A 21137-nucleotide genomic window follows, 5' to 3' on the forward strand; every position below is an offset into this window, starting at 1 on the left:
AATCACTTCTATAAAAGGACACATAAAATCACTTCTATATCCCAACAAAATAATAGTAAATTAACAGTATGCTTTTTCTGTGTGTTTATAAAGCAGATCTAGTGTCGTAAACCCTCATAAAAATGGGAATACTATTAATTGATATTCCAAAATGCATGCTTATTTAAAATATTACCAATTCTATTATGGTTATGTTTGAGGTTTATATAATGCCAATATAACCACAATATAGCTAACATTCTTGGTTAATAGTATGAAAAAGCACTTTTTTATAAGAGTTGATATATTGATTTAGTTCATAATTTAGTTCATAATCTCAGGAGCTAGACTGTTCAAATATCACCTTCAACTATCTACCGGTTATGAAAATTTAGACAAGTTATTTAGCTAACAGATGAGGTATGGATATCCAGAAAGTAGCTTTGAGTATGAAAGATTTTATAGGTGAAGCAATTAGAATAGTATTTGGGCAATTATAATTGTTGTAATGCGTAAGCATAAAGATGAAGCAAGGTCCCAAGAAGGCACAGTCTCACAGACTCTTCTTTCCTTAGGGAAAGGCACAAGGGGACAGTCGGCTAGGCTGCTGTGTGACAACAAATGGCCTTACTTATTATTACTTCTAATGACCAGTTTAGGGAATCTGTGCTTCCTGTTTCCACAAAGTTAGGCTATGTGGTTCTAGAAGTCCTATTGACAGAGACATACCCTCTTTCCCCAAAAATAAGACCTAGCCAGACCATCAGCTCTAATGAGTCTTTTAGAGTGAAAATTAATGTAAGACTCGGTCTTATTTTACTATAAGACCAGGTCTTTAATATAATATAATATAATATAAATTAATATAATATAAATTAATACATAATATTAATATAATATTAATATAATAAGATTGGGTCTTATATTAATTTTTGCTCCAAAAGACGCATTAGAGCTGATGGTCTGGCTAGGACATATTTTTGGGGAAACACAGTAACACTTTCACCAGGGGAAATAAGAAGAGTTCCCTTAAACTTTAAGCCATGGCTACTGCCTTTTGCCTTGGATTCTGTGTGCCAAGAGACCAGCAGAAAAAGAAAGCAAATTTATGCTGGCAGACACAAACGACTCTTTTCTTCAGAAAGAGGTAAAGTTGCTCTTATTAAATCGGGCAGGAAATAACTCATTTAGCTCCAGATCATCTACTAAGGTTGCTCTTGGTCTTGTTTTCCTTAAATTTAAAAAGTTTAAGGAAGGCTCAATCTGCTGCTTTTCGTAGGCATCAGCTGGAGCCTATGAAAAGCACAGTTACCAAGGACCACCAGAGAAGTAGACCACTCAGAGATGAAGGTCTGTGTTCCCACCACCACCCTTGACTCCGGAGTGTTGCATCGAGCGTAACACAGGCAATGAGCGAACGAGAAAGGGCAGCGAAGGGTTTAGAAAGTAAGAAACAGAAATCAAGAAAGTTATGAAACAGGGGCCAAGGGTCTCATAGCCTCAAAGGAATGAGAGCCCTGAATGGGGCCATCCTGTGGCTTTTATTGATGCATACACAAGAAAGCAACATTTTTTTTTCCAAGGTCTGTGAATTTCACACGTTATACTAAGAAACTGATTTGAACTAATTACCCCTGCCTGCAAGCAGCTGAACTGTCAATTTCAGGGTGTAACTCCTGCCAGCAGCTGAAACTTTATGCTTAAACTTACTGAAAGGGATAGATTGAAAACTGATGTTATACCATTGAATCTTTTCCCAAACAAGTTGTGGGAAGGAATGCAGCCACAAAGGCATAAGCTCTCCTTAACCAGGGGAAGGTGGGTGTCTATGTCCACCTCTATCAACCCGGTGGGGTCTCCTGCTGGTCCCCACTCAACTGTGCCTGGCTTGAGTTCTCCCGTGCATGGGGAATCTTACTCGTCATTGGCTGACCAGCCATCCTCTGGGGCTAAACAGGGAGACATAAGGTGTAAGCATAAAGGTGAAGCAAAGTCCCTGAAACGATTAGACTCACAGACTCTCCTTTCATTAGGGGCAGGTGCCAGGGGACAGACGAGTAGGCTGCTGCGTGACAACACAGGAGAGATGCTATTCAAAGGTGATGGACATCTAGAATGGATACTGAAGAAGGCAGGCCAGCTCTAGTGGCACAGGCTGTACCTTTCTTTCTTTCTTTCTTTCTTTCTTTCTTTCTTTCTTTCTTTCTTTCTTTCTTTCTTTCTTTCTTTCTTTCTTTCTTTCTTTCTTTCCTTCCTTCCTTCCTTCCTTCCTTCCTTCCTTCCTTCCTTCCTTCCTTCCTTCCTTCCTTCCTTCCTTCTTTTTCATTTATTGGGGTGACAATTGTTAGTAGTTACATAGATTTCAGATATACAATTCCATAATACATCATATATATATATATATATATATATATATATATATATATATATATATATATATATATATATATATATATATCACATTGTGTGTTTACCACCCAGAGTCAGTTCTCTTTCTATCACCATATATTTGATCCCCCTTACCTTATAAGTTACTTCAGGAAATGAAAACTACCAGAATCCTGGAGAACGAGTGAATTTATTTTACACTTGGAGTAAACTTACTTTATGATGCAAATGGATATAAATAAAGAAAGAATATACTGTCTTGTATCTATTCCTGGAAAAACGAAACAAAACAAAAAAACACGTGATTGGTCCCAACAGAGATTACAAAATTTGGTGTTGGGTAGGAAAAGCAGTCTCCCTGATAAAGCAGAGTGATATTTTTAAAGAAGTCCCTAGGCAAGCAAAAATGGCAGATGTCCACTGTAGTGAAGGATAGGAATGTTGCTGACAGAGCCACAGTAAAATGCCAGATACAGAAGAATCCTATGATTTATTTAAATATCCCAGAGTAAAAATAAAAAAAACAAAAAAATTAAAAAATCATTAGCAAATACTTCGTGACCCAGACAGGAGTGTATATTATAAATAAAGAGCTATGACTGCATTAATATCTAAACTATTCATAATATCTATGAAGAGATTCCTAGAAAATTCATGAGCTTGCAACAGATTAATTCTAGGTGTGACTGGGCTATTTGCCATTTATTTGAAGAAAGAGTTTACCAAATAAACACACTTTTTTAAAAAAAGACATTTTTAATCAGAAAATTTAGAGTATCAGTAATAACTACAAATATTCTGCAAAAAAAAATTATTTGGCATGCGTCAATGTATGGCTTTAAACTTTATTTGATGATATATGTAGTATTCTAGTATTCTACCCATACCTCATCAACCTCTGGCAATATACTGCTCCTTTTTTTTTTTTTTTTTTTAGTATTCACTAAGTCCTTTTCTGTCCAACAAAGTGCTCCAAGACTTGCTTTCTCATGCTTTTGAAAATACACACCGCATAAAGTGGACTCAAAGTTCATCAATAATCATAGCATTTTGGTGATTATTTAAATTTCATAAATATTGTCATGAAAGTACCATTATAAAGTCATTTATTTAAATGAACATAATTAATATAATGTTTCAGTTTCATTAAGCTTAATTTATTCATTTACTATTTATGATGCATTATTTAAAAAAAAACTAGCACAAACACTTCAACTAGCAAAATAAATTTGCCAATTGATTGCACTGAACTTTGGAAAACACTGATACATTTTACTAAAATTAATTTCACTGAATGTATTTGTTTTGCATAGATTAAGCTACCATATGTGTCTTGAAAAGTAAATGTAAGAATGCTATGAGATGCAGTTTACAAATTTACAAAACTCAAAACAGATATCAGAATATAATAAGTGATGGATGATTAATTATAACTTGATAATTTGCTTCCAAGATCATATATACTTCTATTCCCAAAGGTTGATCTGCTCTCTAGGGGTATTTTATTAGGGTAGTGCTATATGTGGACAAAAATAACAATATTCACTGACTGAGAAGAAATTTATATCCAAAGGTCAATAGAATCCTCAAAAGCTAAATTAAAATTACCAACCTTATGTTCCAAGAATTCTGTGAAGCATTCTTGTCAGTAACACAATATCCACAATGTGTTTATTATTCTCCTTCTTTGAAAACATATCAAATATCTTCTGATTTATTAACTGATACTAATGTCGGAATCACAAATAATATCGAGAATTCAACAGTTATTTACAGCTCTTTTGTCTTTAACCTGAGGATATGTAGTCAAAATATCGTGCTCAAGAGTTACTTGGATTAGTTTCTTTATTCCTTCGGTGTGGCTATGTTGTCATTTGAAATTAGCTTGGCAATTTGCTTTTTTATTAATAACATTTTTTCTTATCCTTCTTGATTTTATTTTTTGAAAATGTGAAAAACTATGTTCTAAAACTCAAAACTAAACAAAATGTTGTACTCATAAATGTGTCATTTTTCCCTATATTTTATTCTACCTCAACTACCCACCCTTTCTATTCATTCCAACATATCCATGTTATAAACTAACCTTATTATTGTCTGGTTTATTTGTCCTATGTTTGTTTTACACAAATGAGAAAATTTGTGTATTTTTCAATTTTCCTTCTAAACAAAAGCTAACATTCTATAGATCCTCTTGTGTACTTTGCTTCTTTTTATCTAAAAGTATAGTTTAGAAAATACCCCCTACTACTTCAAATAGATCTTTTTGTAGATGAATATGTCTCCAATATGTGGATATACCATAGTTTATTTCACCAATATCCTATATCTGGGTACTTAGGTTGTTTTGCATTATTTTGCAATTAAAAATAATGCTGTGATGAATAATCTTGGAAACATCTAATTTTATATTTTTGGAGGCATGTTTTCAGAATAAATTCCTAGAATTGGAATGATAGTCAAAATGTAAATGTTTAGGTAGTTTTGCTACATGTTCACAAACTGCTAGCTCCCTTTAAAACCCTGCCCAACTTCTCTCAAGGAGTCACCGGAACCCTTCCTTTCTCGGTGTTGGTTCCTTTCTGCACAACCTTAATAAACCTCTGCCTCTTGCCTCAACTTTCTTATAGTGATCTCTCTTGATTTCCATCCTGGCCTCACAAGAACCCATGGCACTGGTAACATCTCTGTTTTTACTTTACAAAGGTGATTGCTATAAACATTGTATTCCTTTGATAAATTGTGTCTTTCAGCTATAAATTTTTATTACTTTTAATGTAATTACTTTTAATGGGTATTGTTTAAAGTCTTATTTTTTATTACTGTTATAACAATACCGGAATTCCTTTCATTTCCAAATCTCAAAATACATTTATCCATTCTTTTCTATTTAGCCTTTTAGATTTATATCTTTATAATTATGTACCATACAGTTGGATTTTGAGTTGCTAGCTAAATTTATGTTTCTTTCTCTCTTTCATAAGCATGTTATATCTATTTTGATTTAGTGATATGAAAGATTTTTTTGGTGTCAACTTTGTCATTTTATGAAAATATTACTAAGTATATTATGATATATTTTCTGCATTTATCTATGAAACTTTCTTAAGATGGTTTAACGTTTTTTTCTAATAATTACTGCATTCCTTTTTAAATGCACTCTTTTTGTTTTCTAATTTAATATTTTACAATTTGTCAATTTAAAATAATATAATTTAACTTCAACATTTTATCTGTATGGCAAGTCATACGCTTATTCAACATTCCTCTTTCCTTCTTCCTTCTCCTATTTTTAATCTTTAATATTTAAAAATACTTAATGTCGAAAATGCTGATTAATTTTAAATTAATTTTTTATTATTATTTCTGCTTTGTCATAACATATTGCACAAAAATATGACATATTGTATACTATACAATATAAAATAATTATTTTTTTTGCTCTTTTTCTCATCCTTGTTTTAGTCTTTAATTAAAATGAATGCTCACAATTAATCTTTTTCCTGAAGTTTTACCAGTTATTTCTGGGTTGGACGGAACTCTTCTTTTAGTAGATTGCTTGAAAATGACTCACAGGCAAAGAATTCCTTGATCATTTGAGTGAAGTGAAGGGAACCAAAATTTTGCCACCCCACAGCTGCTTTTCTTCAATATTGATTTTAAGTTGTTTATTAAGAAAAAAGACTCAGAAAGAAACTGTGGCCCTTCCCCCCTTTCCTGCCCAAGAGATTCAGACAGAAAAACCTGCTTTAGGAAGGAAATCTTAGAATGCTGCCTTAGCCTAATTTGAATTAAATATTGTTAAAAAGTGGACATCAGGCAGGCCTTACTTGATAACTGAGTATCACTTGGTCCCATTGTTTCTGAGTTTCCCAGAAAGAATATTTCTGGCATGTATGTTTCCCTCTTCCTCAATTAACTGTAAATCACCTATTTTCATTTTTGAAATCTTTTCTTTCTTCCCTCCTTCTTTTTCCTTTGTCCAATAATGTCTTATATACCCAATGTTGCCTCTCTGTCTTTGGAATTTTTATGCTTATGTGAATTTCCCATGCATATATAATAAACAGTGTTAATCTGCTTGTTAATTTGATTATTAACCCAGCTGAAAGAATTTAGAAGGTAGAAAAATATTCCTTTCCTTTTAGCTCCCTGAGAAGAAAATGTTATTTTATTGCCTTGACACTTGCAAGACAGCGAAGCTAAATTCAAATCACTGATACAATTTTTCTATTAAAAAGCTTTAGAAAATTCTTCATCACTGGTGAAATTTTATGTCAATCTAATTCTCTCATCCTTTTTAGTTATTTGTTATTCTGGCCAGGAGGCCCTGAAGATATACTTTTTAACTGTAAAGTTGAATAGAACAGAATTCCTATGAAAGATCTAAAAATTGATGTTGGCAGGTCAATTTTCCTTGGTAATTCTTTGGCCCATTCAACATTTAGATTTACATATCTTTTTGTTTCCAGAAAAAATTGGATTATAGTTTTGAATATTGGTTCTATTCCATTATTTTCATTGTCTTATTCAGAGAATCCAGTTCAACATATGCTGTTAACGAATTTAGGTTTGCCTGCTTGCTGCTTATGAGCCAATGATTGAGAGACAAGGGTTGTGGAAAGAAAATATTGTGGTATTTCATTAAAAATGCTAGCATTCCAGGAAGATGGCAGACTACGGTGTCAAAGGCCAACTTCCCCATTCCTAGAATGGTAAAGGAGTTTTATAGGTACAAAAGACAAGGGAGAACAAAGGAAAGAGGCAATTAGTCATGTGACTCCTGGAGCTGATGCCTTCCCCAGGTGAACCAGATACTTGGGTCCAGTTTTTTCCTTGATAGTTATCTTGAACCCCACCATATGGGTGATTTATATGTCATCTGATGGAAAATTGCAGTCCAGAACCACAGCCTGGATGTCAGCATCCACATGTTTGAGGGCTGATTCAGTTTCTTTCAAGTTAGAATTCTGGCAATTAATCAGATTAACAAGGTATGCAGGTAGCCTCAAGGAAACAGTTGTTGAATCAGGTAGGAGGGAAAGGAGAAAGAATAAAAAACAAGAAACTAAATTGTTAAAAGTTGAAAAGTACACTGTTACCCTTACTAGATTTTTTTTTCCTATCTTTCATTTTAAGCATAATCTCTGACCATTTTTTATTTAGTCTTTACATCATTCTCTTGGTTCTTTTGTTGTTTTTCTTTATTGCTCATTATATTTTAACTCAGATCTACTTGTTATTGAAAAATTTAGTTTATTCATGATTTCAGATTTTTGTCTTTGTCCTCTATTTATTTTCTTATTTGAGCCAATTCTCATTTTCTCCTGGTTTTTCCCATTTATATTTCTAATTTTTAAAAAAATATTCCCCAATACTTTGTGAAGTATAGAAGGTGCCAAAAAATGTGTACAGATTTTAAGAAAGGAAAAAAAACTGTATTAAAATTGTAACACTCAGAGTTCGGCCAGGTGGCTCAGGCGGTTAGAGCTCCATGCTCCTAACTCCGAAGGCTGCTGGTTCGAGTCCCACATGGGCTAGTTTGCTCTCAACCACAAGGTTACCAGTTCAATTCCTCGAGTCCCACAAGTGATGGTGGGCTCTGCCCCCTGCAACTAAGATTGAACACGGCACCTTGAGCTTAGCTGCCTCCGGGATGGCTCAGCTGGTTTGAGCGCAGTCTCTCAACCACAAGGTTGCCAGTTCAATTCCTCGACTCCTGCAAGGGATGGTGGGCTGCACCCCCTGCAACTAGCAAGGGCCACTGGACCTGGACCTGAGCCACGCCCTCCACAACTAAGACTGAAAGGACAACAACTTGACTTGGAAAAAGTCCTGGAAGTACACAGTGTTCCCCAATAAAGTCCTGTTCCCCTTCCCCAATAAAAAAAGAAAAATTGTAATACTCAACATATACCAATTATAAAAGATGAATACAAGTCATGTTTCACTTCTGCAATTACAAGAGGTATTCAAAGTGGTTACCATCAGTGTAATTTTAATACAGTTTTTTTTTCTTTTCTTAAAATGTGTATACATTTTTGTGGCACCCTATGTATCTATTAAATGTATATGGAGTTATGCTAAAAGTATGAAATGTACATAGTTCTGTTTTTAAATCTTGTTGCAATCTTTTTGGAGGAAAGTATGAGAGATTTAGTTATGTTTACCCACCATTAATTGTGCTATTGATGCGTACGTAGGTTTAATCTGTCAGTTGAATTGTTTTCTTTCCTAGTAACCACCTACATTTTATAGAAGTTTACATAAATGAAAACTATTTATTAGGTCCTTTACATTTCCATGGCTTATGGTTTACGGTGGCTTAGAAAGCAGCATGTTTATGAGTGCAATCCATTTTAACCAAACATGGCTTTCTTTCTTTTTTCCAGAAAAATCTTGCATTTATTTCTTAATATATTAAAAATAAACAATTGCCTTAATTTTGAAGATAGTTTATTTTTTTAAATTTTGCTTTATAATGACTTTATTCAAAGTGATGATTATACGAGTAATGATTCTAATACATTTACTAATAATTTCCTTTGTAGTCTCTATACACTATTTTCTACAAATGTCATTTTCATTGGAAATAATTGGGTTAGTTTAAGAAATCAACAAATTATTTTTAATTCAAAATCATGGCTTCTTTATGGATGACTTTAGAGGCAAGGGCAATGGAGTGGTAGGGTGGTAAGCCTTTTAAGTTTTAGATATTTTTCATGTTACTCCATGTTATTTCATGATACCAATTTTTTTTTATCAAATAAATATTCTCCCTTACTTTTTATCCTTCATTCCCCTGAATCTTGCTTTTAAAAGACTGCCTTCTCAATTAACACACACATTTTGTAGTTTCTCCTCTGTTGGTTCTTCTGATCTACCAGGAATGTTTTTCACTATATTTACACATACATGAGGCTTTCTCTTTCTCTTAGTTAGTTCAGGTCAATTTTAATCCTGCTCTTACTCCTCTATTCTCTCATCCATCTAAAGTTTTCCAATACTGCTTTTGCTCTCTAAGAATCAAAAGTTTGGGCAGAAGGATGAAAAATAACTGTTGAGTTGATATTTATTGTTCTATTTACTGATGATTGAAATTTTCTCATTATCTTCTAGTTATACTAAAAGCATGAATTCTATACAGTTTTGTTTGTTATTGTTGTTGCTTTTTTTTGAGGAATTGGTGAGAGATTTGAATTTATTCATTCACCATTAACTTTGCTATTAACAATTCCTAGCCAGTATGTACATATTTGTTTTTTAGAATGCAGAAATTGTTTATTTTTTACAACAAAAGAGTTAAAATTTCTGTCCTTTTTCTAGCCACTTAGGGTTTTTTCAATTGAATTTATTTGAGTGACATTGGTTAATAAAATTATGTAGGTTTCAAGTATACAATTCTATAATATATCATGTGTATATTGTATTGTGTGTTCACTGTTCAAAGTCAATTTTTCTTCTGTTACCATATATTTGACCGCCTTTACCCTTTTCTCCCTCCTCATCCCCCTTTTCCCTCTGGTAACTGCTGCATTGTTGTTGTATGAGTTTTTGTTTGTTTGTCTTGTTCATTTTTTTGCGTTCAGTTTTATACCCCACATAAGATAAAGAAGATGTGGTACATATGTACAATGGAATAGAATATTACAAAGTAATAAGAAAAGTTGAAATACTGCTGTTTGTGACAACATAGATGAATCTTGAGATTATCATACTAAGTGAAATAAGTCAGAAAAAGTCAAGAACCAGTATGCACATTTTCAAAACATGGTATCACATTTCTCTGATATTAAGTTCCATATCCCCATTTTCTATAAAAATAGCTGTGTTGAATTTATTTTACTATCTTTCTTTGTCCTGAAGTCTACTTTCTGCATTGTGTCTCCTTAATTCTTCCTTTTACACAAATATTTAGCACAAAGTCTAGCAGGCTAGTCAGATTTTTAATCCAATGAGAGAAATACAGAGAAATACAGAGGTTGAAAATGGATACTTTATCTCTTTCACCTTGTCATTTTAGCTGTTTCTTAACCAGTAGATTTCCAACTCCATCTTTGAATGTGTGTGTGTGTGTGTGTGTGTGTGTGTGTTTTAACTTTCATTAGTTTATGCCTATATATACTAATATCTTCTTTTCAACAGTCAGGTTTCTAAATTACCAAAGCAATAAAACTCAGCATCTGTGTACACAAATTAGCTCAAGCATGCATGATAAAGAGAAAAGGGTAATAGGAAGTGGAATCAAAGTTTAAAATATAATTTTATGCCTGATTTGGTTAGAATTGGCCTGATTTCATTTGTACTTCACATTAGCAGCCGCCAATTCAGTATAATTTAGAACCATAAATTATTGATGACAAAATATAATTAAATTTCTTATCAAATTTAAGGAGCTTTGTAGTTCTTTTGCTAGTATAAATAGGAAGAAAACCTTGTGACATACAGTCAAGGTTATTATGTATAAGAGATATGCTCTATAATGACTTTAGTTAAGAAACAAAATAAAAATTTTAAAGAGATAAAATGACATTTCTTCTCTTCTACTCAATAATTTGACAATATCTCTCAGTGTTTTTCTTTATATCTTTTCCTCTTCCTCTTCCACTTTCTCCTCCTCCTCCTCTTCTTCTTTTATTTCTTCATCTTCTTATTTACTAGGGTCCTATTCTGCCATAAACTGATGCTGTGTTCTGGCTAACATGAGCCACAAAACAAATATTAGTAGCCTCACAAAAATTGGATGTAAAAGAACAACACACTTGGAATAATTAGATTCATTTCAAATTAATATGTGTATTTTTCTTTTTGAAGTATGGAAAGTTTATATATAACTGGTTTGTCATAAAAAGAGAGTGAAGTGGATCTTTAGCAAAATGATAAAGAAAATGGTATGATGAAAAAATATGTGGAATGACATAGATTAAAATAGAAGGAAAATAAATTGAGAACAATGTATGTGGGGACAGAGTCCCAGAGAGCAGTTTCCAGGCTCTTGGCCTCACGTGAAAGGTGCCTGCTCAGGTAATAGATGGCTGTCAGCTGTGGCTAGTTGGCCATCAGCTGTAACCAGTTAGCCAATTAGCCAATGATATAACTGCCGCAGCTGCTTTGGTTGTTGGTTGGTTCAGTCGGTTGGTTGGCAGGCAAAGAAACAGGTTGCAGGTCGTGTGGATCGAGCTGCCAGCAAGACTATCGTGGTATGACTCCCTTACCTATGGCTCTGTGGGTGTTCCTTTTTGGCCTAGCCATTTCCTGCGTTCTTATGTGGGGAGCAGGACTAGAGGTCCCACAGACTGCCCTGCACAACAATATACAAAAATAAAAAAAATAACAATCATTTATTTTTTATTATTAAAATATAACCTCCTTAAAATTCTATAGTGTCTCTCAATTATGTTTTATATCCAAAGAAACTAGCAATAAGCTTTTTCACTCAATGAACTTTTGTAGGCTTAGTTAACATTGAGTGGGTAAAATTACTAGTAAGGATGATGAAATTTCGAAGAAGGCAAGTCACATAATTAAAAAAAAAAGAAAAGAAAAATCATCCTTTTTGTTCTATAAGAGAGAAATGCCCGGAATGGGCTCTGTTACTTAAAGGTAAAATTAAATCATAATTGCATTAGAGAAAAGGTCTATGAATCTTTAAAAAAAAAGAAAAGAGAGACACTGATTCAAATATAGATTTGTAAAATTATACACTGTGAAACTAAGGGAAGCTTGAAAATTATCTAATCTATTCTCTACTTTTACATTTGACTAAATACATAAATCCAAGAAAGCTGGAAGAGATGAAAAGCATAAAACCTAATTTTCCCAAACAAAGGCTACTTGGTCAGCTGAAAGAAATGGAACGCAGCTGTCTATGTTCAAAGCAAATGGTAACATATGAGGGCCCAAGATATGCTTCAGTTGCTTAGGAACTTCCAGAATTCTGGGCAAGTTCAGCATGCAATGGAGAGATTAGTAATGTGAAGTTGGCATCTTAAAGCAATGTGAATGACAGAAGCCAGAGACTGAAGCAAATCTTTCCTGAGAACAGACCAAAAACCTATAATGCAAAAACTGAGTGGCTGATATTGTCCAGAGTTTGAAACAAGTGAGTTGCTGTTACCAGGTGTACCATTGTAACCCAAGGTCAATTTCCCTGAGAAGTTGCACTCAAACAATAGACATAGGCTTGAAGCCAGTTTCCTACTTATTGGTGCTTTTTAAGGTACAACAAAACAGTATGGCTTTAAAGCATCGTCCTATCTGGGTTTGGGGGAAGCTTATTTCCCATAAGGTGCACAGGCTTTAAGTTGGTCAGAATAAGGAACTGGCCAAAGATCCAAAAATTAGCAAATATCAGGTTTGTAACTAGAACTTGGATTTCCTAATATATGGGTTGGTGTGTATTTTACTAAAATTCTCTAACATTGATACTTTAGAGAGAGAAGAATAAGCCAAACAATTTTTACATCTACTGTAGAGTTTTATCTTAGGTAATAAAATTCAGATAACAAATATTTGCAAGTAAGCAAAAGAATTTACTGAACAAACCAATGAAAAGTACCAGAAGTATGGTACAAAAATTTGAATTGCTCACTCCAAATAATAAAATCAGTATAGCCTTGTAATGCAGGGTCTCTAGTCCCACTCCCCGCACAAGAACATAGGATATGGTGAGGCCAAAAAGAAACACCAATGGAGCCATGGATAGGAGGTTCATATCACCATATTCTCGCTTGCGGCTGGGTTGGAGATACAGGATGCAGGAGCCACATGATCCGCAATCTGCTGTCCACTTCTCTGCCAACCAACCCACCAAGCAACCAACCCCGCTCTTGCTAGCGTAGCCATGACAGTTATATTAGTGGCTAATGGCTAACTGGTTATAGCTGATGGCCAACTAATTACAGCTGATGGCCATCTACTACCCAAGCCAGCACCTCTCCACATGAGGCCAAGAGCCTGAAAACTGCTCTCTGGGATTCTGTCCCCATACTCTACCCTTCCAGGGTCTTGCTTCACAATCTACACAATAAGCGTCTTCCACGAGGAGCCCTGTGTCAGGAACCCAGCTCATGAGAAAAGTTTCAATCCAGTTCAAGTAACGTCACAGGGGGTGTTTCTCAATGTCCACCTACTTTCTGGCCACAGCCAGGGTTTTCAGGGTACCATCAGTCTTTCTGGGCACAGCCAAACTTCCTGAGCACAGCCAGTGTTCTCAGGGTACTACCAGTCTTTCTGGGCACAATCAGACTTCCTGGGCACAGCCAGGGTTCTCAGGGTACCATGCTGGAACAATAGTGGCTCACAGCCAAGGTCCTTACATATTCTCAATGGCGGCCGGTTGAGACACATGAAGCAAACATCAGCCGGTTCCCCTGCATGGTGGTACATTCCCAAGCAAACAGTCAAGCAGTCCATCAAATCACGGATGGAAAGCAATTCCCCATAGTCCACAGTCATTCGCCAGGGCTGTGAGTTGGACTCACAATGTGTGCCCTCTCTGCAGGGCGAGGGCTCTAAGTCCTCCCCAACCCTGGAGTGAAGGATGACCATGACCTCACCCGCATCCTCCACCGAGGACTCAACAAGTGTTTCCTCCTGGGACTACAAGCCCGGCACCTGGATTGCCTCAGCCAGCACCTCCCAGCCCGCACAGCCACAACGACCTTTGCTTTCTCCAGCAACTGCTCAGCTAGAACCTGCAGGGCCCTCTCCACACTGCCTGGAGAGCCATCCATGTCCTCCCACCCATCCTCAGGTGTCCAACTCCTGAGAACAGTGGCTACCAGGTACCACACACTGTATGGGGGCCACATGACCTCCTGTCCAGAGTCAGACAGCATTCCTACCTGGCCAGAATCCTGCTCACTGCACCAGGTGTCCGAGTGGGTGGTGGCCTCGGTGCAAGATGTCCACAACTTTAGGAGACTACGGCAACAGCAGACCACCAAAAGGAAGGTGACACCTTCTATGGCTAAGACGGTGGTGTACCATCCGAAGGCTCGAATCTCCCAGGGAGACCACGTCTCCAGTTCCCAGCACCACTCCTCATGGGCCTCCTGAAGCTGAGCTTTCACATATATAAACTGCTTCATTACCCCTCTGGGCAGTATGGTCAGTGCTGTACCCTGCTCGCTGCACCATGTGTCCTTCAAGGTCTCAGCTCCCGCTCCCCACACAGGAACACAGTATATGGTGAGGCCAAAAAGGAACAACAATGGAGCCATGGTTAGGGGGGGTCATAGTAGTATATTCTTGCTGGCGGCTGGTTTGGAGATGCAGGAAGCAGGCACCACACGATGAGCAATCCACCGTCTGCTTCTCTGCCAGCCAACCCCACTCTTGCTAGAGTAGCCATAGCAGTTATATTAGTGGCTAATGGCTAACCGGTTACAGCTGATCGACAACTAGTTACAGCTGATGGCCATCTATTACCTGAGCCAGCACCTTTCCACATGAGGCCGAGCCTGGAAACTGCTCCCTGGGACTCTGTCCCCACATGCCTTCTTCTCCATCTTCACTGGTTTTCCATTTCAGATGTTTCTGTTACCGGCACAGGAGTCTTTGCCCCTCTCAGGATAGAAATCAAGAGAGTGGGCAAAACACTTTTCGGAGAGAAAGGCTTATTAAAGTGAAAGCTTGGTGTACCAAGGGAGCACATTCTGAAAGAGAACGGATGTGGCTTCCAGTGGTTTATGGGAAGAGCTCGTATGGGCCCCTGTGGTTAGGGTCTGGGTTAGTTTCCCTAGAATGGGACTGGGAATTCCGAGAATTAGGCTGCAATTTTGGTCTTATGCAGGCCATTCAGCATCTGTCATGGTACGGGTGGGTGTATTTAGTATGGTCATAGGGCAGTAGGCCCTTTCCTAAATTTGACTACCTCTCTTTTGACCGACCATAGATCAACATATAAATGTCACAAAACTGAAGCCATGTAACGACTAGAAGAAACATAGGGTGTAGTTTATTATCTTAGAGTAGGGAAAGGTTTTCTAAGCATGATCATAAAATCTGGAAACACAAAGGTAAAGATTTTGTAATTTGCCTGCATAAACACTTCTGTAGGAGTAAAATATCATAACCAAAGTCAAAAGACAGAAAAGAAACAGTATGTGCAACACATTTGACCAGACATAGTTAGGTCTTTTGTTTGTCTATTTGTTTCTTTATTTTCACTACAGAAATGGTTCTTATAAATCATGTTAATAGAAAAATGGCAAAATAATAATAACAAGCAGTTCATAAAATAAGGGGTCGGGGGTGGTGATAGCTCACAAACATAAGGGAAAACAATCAATACCACTCAGAAAACACACAGAATAAGAGAGAGAGAGAGAGAGAGAGAGAAACTCTCCCTGTGGCAAGTGTTGATCAGTTTGATGACAATAATTCTGTTTAGCACTTACATGCACTTTGAAGAATGTTTTGGGAGTGACACCTTCTTTACAATACTGAATCAGAGGGCTCATCTAAAACTAGTTGTAGAGTATAATTTGATTTTACAATTAGTGCTATTTTGCAAGTTACATAGTATCTAAGGAATTTAAACACTTGTCTTTTTTGCATTTTGGAAATCTCACAATATTTAACAAACTCTAAATGACAATAAGTAGTATTCACTACTTTCATCTGGTGCTATAATATTTGGCCTCACTAACCTGAATTCTCCTGAAGTTTATCCTCAGTTACAACCACCCAGGTTCTTTTAAGAACTTGGGGTCTCTGCTTTGGGTAGTCCGTCCAGTTCTGATAGTAATGAAACATTTACTGCTTATTTTTTTCAGGAAATATCCTGTAGCCATTCTGACTGACTCAAGCAGTCAGTTAATTTTTAAACATGCAAATTAACATAAATTGCTATCTTTATCCTATAGAAAATCATGCTAGTAAAGGGAACCAAAATACTGCCATCCTCAAGCTGCCTTTTGCGATATTGACTTTGAGCTATTTATTAAGAAACAGTCCTCAAAAATAACTTTTAGCACTTCCCCCCTTTCCTGCTCAAGAGATTCAGACAGAAACCTCCTTCAGGAAGGAAATCTTAAAATGTTGCTTTAGCCTAATTTGAATTAACCATGCAAAATAAAAGGACATCAGGAGAGCACCTGTTAACCCGTGGTTCCTGTTGTTTCTCAATTGCCCAGCAAGTATTTGTTGTCCTGTCTGTTCTCCTGTTCCTCAACTACCTATAAATAGCCCATTCTCACTTCTGAAATCTAATACCTCTTCCCCCATCTTCTTTCTCCATGGTCCAACATGTCTTATATACCCAGTGTTGCCTCACTGTCTTTGGAAGTTTCATGCTTATGTGAATTCCCCATGTGCATGTATTAAACATTTTGTTTTCTCCTATTAATCTGTCTCCTGTTAATTTGATTATTATCGCAGTTAGAAAAACTTAGAAGATGGTAGGAAAAGTAATAATATTTTTTAACCCCACAATATGGAAGGCCTAGCCAGAATTCACTGGCTGGGACACAATGCCAGCTCCTTGGACTGCTGCAACTGGGAGATTGATTAATGTCTAACTGTCAGCCGGCAGAAGTGGTAAGAATTTTACCTTTCAGCCTCTCTGATCTCCTGTCTGCAGCGGTTTGCTGGAACTTGGTAGGGGTAAGAACTTTTTCTCTCTTCTAAATTTCGATTGGCAGGACAAAACAGTATTTGTGGCACTAGTTTCTTGGGCAAAAGTGACTCTGGTAAAGACTTTTTTTTTTTTTTTAATTAAGGTTTATTGGGGTGACGATTGTTAGTAAAGTTACATAGGTTTCAGATGCTTTTCTTTTTTTAATTAAAGTTTTGGGTTTTTTTAATTAAAATTTATTGGGGTGACAAATGTTAATAAAGTTACATAGGTTTCAGGTGCACAATACTGTAATACATCATCTCTATATTACATTGTGTGTTCACCACCCAAAGCTTTATTTTGAGTCTCTTGTTTTCTATTGATTCCATTCCTTCCAGTGATGGTCTATTATCTCTGCCAGCTGCATGTATCTGGGGGCAGCCGAGTAGGCTGTGGATTCAAGCTTAGGGATTCTTATACCTTATTCTGTTCAAGGGGGTAAGGCACGTGACTCCCTGTGTTTTGGAACAGCTATTGAAAGACAGGGGTCCCCATCTTTCTTAGGCTGTCTCTGGAATGAACTGTTAGATCTGTGAGGGCTGCATCTTTGTGCTCTTTAAGGAAGCATTTTACTTCCCTAGTGAGGCCATAAAAGACTTATTGGTTTGAATCACTATTAAAATCCTACTGTCACTGGCCAGATTATGGATCCTTGAATTTGAAAAACTTTTAAATCGGCAAATTTTTAGAGAGCTCTCATATTAGTATGATAACTAGCAATTAAGGCACCCTTAATAAGATGGAAGGACCAAAATTGGAACAAAAATCTAAGTCCTCTCAGACTCTTTTCTGTTTACCTCCAGATATTTAGAGATATTGTAAAATGAAAAACAAAGAAACACACACACACACACAAAACCCCCAGTACCTTAGATTTACAATTGTCCTGTACTTACAAAGGGAAAAAAAAAAAAATAGGATACAAAGAAAAATAACTTAAAACTTTTGAACTTGCTATTTAGCTTTTTGGGTCTTACAAATATTCATACAAACAGGTAAATAAGAGAATGAAGAAAAAAGGCAGAAGGAAAAGGTAGAGATTTCCCAACAAGGTGGGGATTTTTAAAAGGTTCTTGCAATAAAATTATGAGAATTGATGCATTTGAACAGGTTTTAAAGGATTTAATAATTTTTTTTATCAGAAATTTAGCCAAATTAGGAAACTAATATCAGAGTCTGAGGATTATTTTAAAAGTCTCAAGCTGGTCTTCCTACTGGGTAATCAGAAATGTAAACACAGCCCACTACTGCCTGGGCTGAGGTAACTGAAGAAGAAAATAAATAAATAAATAAACTGGAAGGGAGTACTTTTAAAAATAAGTGGCTATAGTTTCCTATGTCTGACCCCTTTTTTTCCCCAGCATCCTTAAAAATTGTCTAGGGTGGGCCGCTGGATGGCTCAGTTGGTTAGAGTGCGAGCTCTGAACAACAGGGTTGCTGGTTTGATTCCCACATCCACCAATGAGCTGCACCCTCCACAACTAGTTTGAAGACAATGAGCTGCCATTGAGTTAGTTTCCGGAGAGGTGGATGATGGCCCAGTTGGTTACAGTGAGAGCTCTAAACAAAGTTGCCAGTTCAATTCCCTCATAGGAGGTGGGCTGCACCCCCTGCAACTAAAGATTGAAAAAGGCAACTGGACTTGGAGCTGAGCTGTGCCCTCCACAATTAGATTGAAGGACAACGACTTGGAGCTGATGGGCCTTGGAGAAACACACTGTTCCCTCAATATTCTTCAATAAAATTTTAAAATAATAATAATAACAATACTCTGATCCTAACATATTAAAAAAAAAAAGAAATTGTCTAGGGTAAATGAAAAAAATCTCATCTTCTCTACAATTATTGGTAATTCTGTTTGTGTTTTGATCTCTGATACCTGTGTTTTTCTGTCTACATATATGGTATATTTTCTGCCTCTGGATGGTATTACTAGTTTATAATATTGATTGGATTAAAGGAATTAAGCACTTATATAAATTAAGAAATGTAATGGAAACTAATTCATATGCTTTCCAGGATCACATGATCTGGAAAAACATTTGATATTAAACTAATTTAAGTTTGGTTTGATTAAATAGACATGTCTTTTAAGTTATTAACATTAACTATGATATTTTTACTTAACCTGGGTCTACCAAAAATAAGTTCATTTTATCTATTACAAAATTTGCCAAGAAAATAGCTTGTTAATAACTAACTTTGAAATCTCATAGAGTTAAGAACGAATAGATGTAGCTAAAATAAGGTTTTAGATAAAAATTTTCAGTAATACTTATACATATATATATGTATATATATGTATATATATATGTGTATATATATATATATATATATATATATATATATATGCTTAACCGTAGTTCCTAACATTTGTTGATAACTTGAAATTTTACAGTTTTACTAAAAAAAGTTCATGATAAAATTATTGGATACCTAGATATTGCATTTTTAAATAACATGAGATGGTGAAACAATAATTATTTTATCTAAGTTTACTTTTTTGGGACTTCCTATTCAGAGAGATGCGAAGCAATTGTGGCCCTGGGAGGGTTGTTCTCATGCCTGTGGGGGACCAAGGGCAAGGGTTGGCGTTCAGTGTGGTGCTTTTTTTCGCAAGTCGGCCTCCGTCCCCTGGGACTATGGCCACCAACATGTGAACCCTGACAGTGGATGAACAGGAAGCAGCTGTCAAGTCGATCAGCAATTTGCAGATGAAGGAAGAGAAAGTCAAAGAAGATATTAATGGTGTTATCAAAACCAGTGCCACTGCAGAGAAGACAGATGAAAAATAGAAAGAAGACAGAGCTGCCTAGTCCTTATTCAACAAGCTGATCAGAAGTAACCTGTTGATAATACAAACCAAGTGGAAGTCCTGCAGTGGGATCTAAAGTCCCCTCTCCACTCAGTGAAGTCCTTTGAGGAGCTTCAGCTGAAACCACAGCTTCTTCAGGGAATCTATGCTATAGGCTTCAACTGACCATCCAAGATACAAGAGAACCCATGATGCTTGCTGAGCCCCCTTAGAACCTGATTGCCCAGTCTCAGTCTGGTACTGGTAAAACAGCTGCCTTTGTCCTGGTCATGCTCAGCTTCGTGGAACCAACAGAGAGCTACCCCTAGTGTTTGTGCCTCTCCCCAACATGAGAGTTGGCACTTCAAACAGGAAAAGTGATTGAGCAGTTGGGCAGATTTCACCCAGAACTAGAGCTTGCTTATGCTGTTCAAGGCAATCAATTGGAAAGAGGTCAAAAGATCAGTGAGCACATTGTTACTAGCACCCCTGGGTCTGTGTTAGACTGGTGCACCAAGCCCAAGTTCATTGACCCCAAGAAAACGAAGCTGTTTGTTCTGGATGAGGCTGATGTGATGACAGCTACTCAGGGCCACCAAGATCAGAGCATCCACATTCAATGGATGTTGCTCAGGAACTGCCAGATGCTGCTTTTCTTAGCCACCTTTGAAGACTCTGTATGGAAATTTGCCAAGAAAGTGGTCCCAGACCCAAACATTATCAAACTGAAACACGAGGAGTAGACACTGGACACTATCAAGCAGTATTACGTCCTCTGCAATAACAGAGACAAGAAGTTCCAGGCTTTGTGTAACCTCTACAGGGGCCATCTCCATTGCTTAAGGTGTGATCTTCTGCCATACGCAAAACAGCTAGTTGATTGTCAGCAGAGCCCGCGAAAGAAGGCCACCAGGTGGCTCTGCTGAGTGGTGAAATGATGATGGAGCAGAGGGCAGCAGTGTTGGAATGCTTCTGAGAGGGCAAAGAGAAGGTTCTGGTGACCTCCAATGTGTGTGTGAACAGGTATCTGTTGTCATCACCTTTGACTGTCACGTGTATAAGGATGGAACCCAGACAATGAGACCTGCCTGCACTGGATCAGGCACACCAGCCGCTTCGGCAAGAGGGGAATGGCAGTGAACATGGTCGACAGCAAGCACAGCATCAACATCTGAACAGAATCCAAGTACATTTTAATAAGAAAATAGAAAGATTGGACACAGATGATTTGGATGAGATTGGGATAATAACTAACAGAAAAGCTCCACCAATCCCTGCAAGGGAGACTAGTGCTTTCATGGCACAGTCCTGGATAGTCACCAAAAGATGAAGGCATTAGTAGAGAGAAATTGT

General features: G+C 36.8%; 1 pseudogene across 1 annotated transcript; it reads left to right on the forward strand.

Annotated features, from left to right (window-relative positions):
• Positions 1-1388: 1388 nt before the first annotated feature.
• LOC308506507 (ATP-dependent RNA helicase DDX19A-like) lies at positions 1389-21114 on the forward strand (annotated as a pseudogene). Its single transcript has 3 exons — positions 1389-1425; positions 19661-19934; positions 20018-21114. The product of its transcript is annotated as an ATP-dependent RNA helicase DDX19A-like (transcript).
• Positions 21115-21137: the final 23 nt, after the last annotated feature.

The sequence above is a fragment of the Rhinolophus hipposideros genome (assembly GCF_964194185.1).
Source record: "Rhinolophus hipposideros genome assembly, chromosome: 2".
Taxonomy (NCBI): Eukaryota; Metazoa; Chordata; class Mammalia; order Chiroptera; family Rhinolophidae; genus Rhinolophus; species Rhinolophus hipposideros.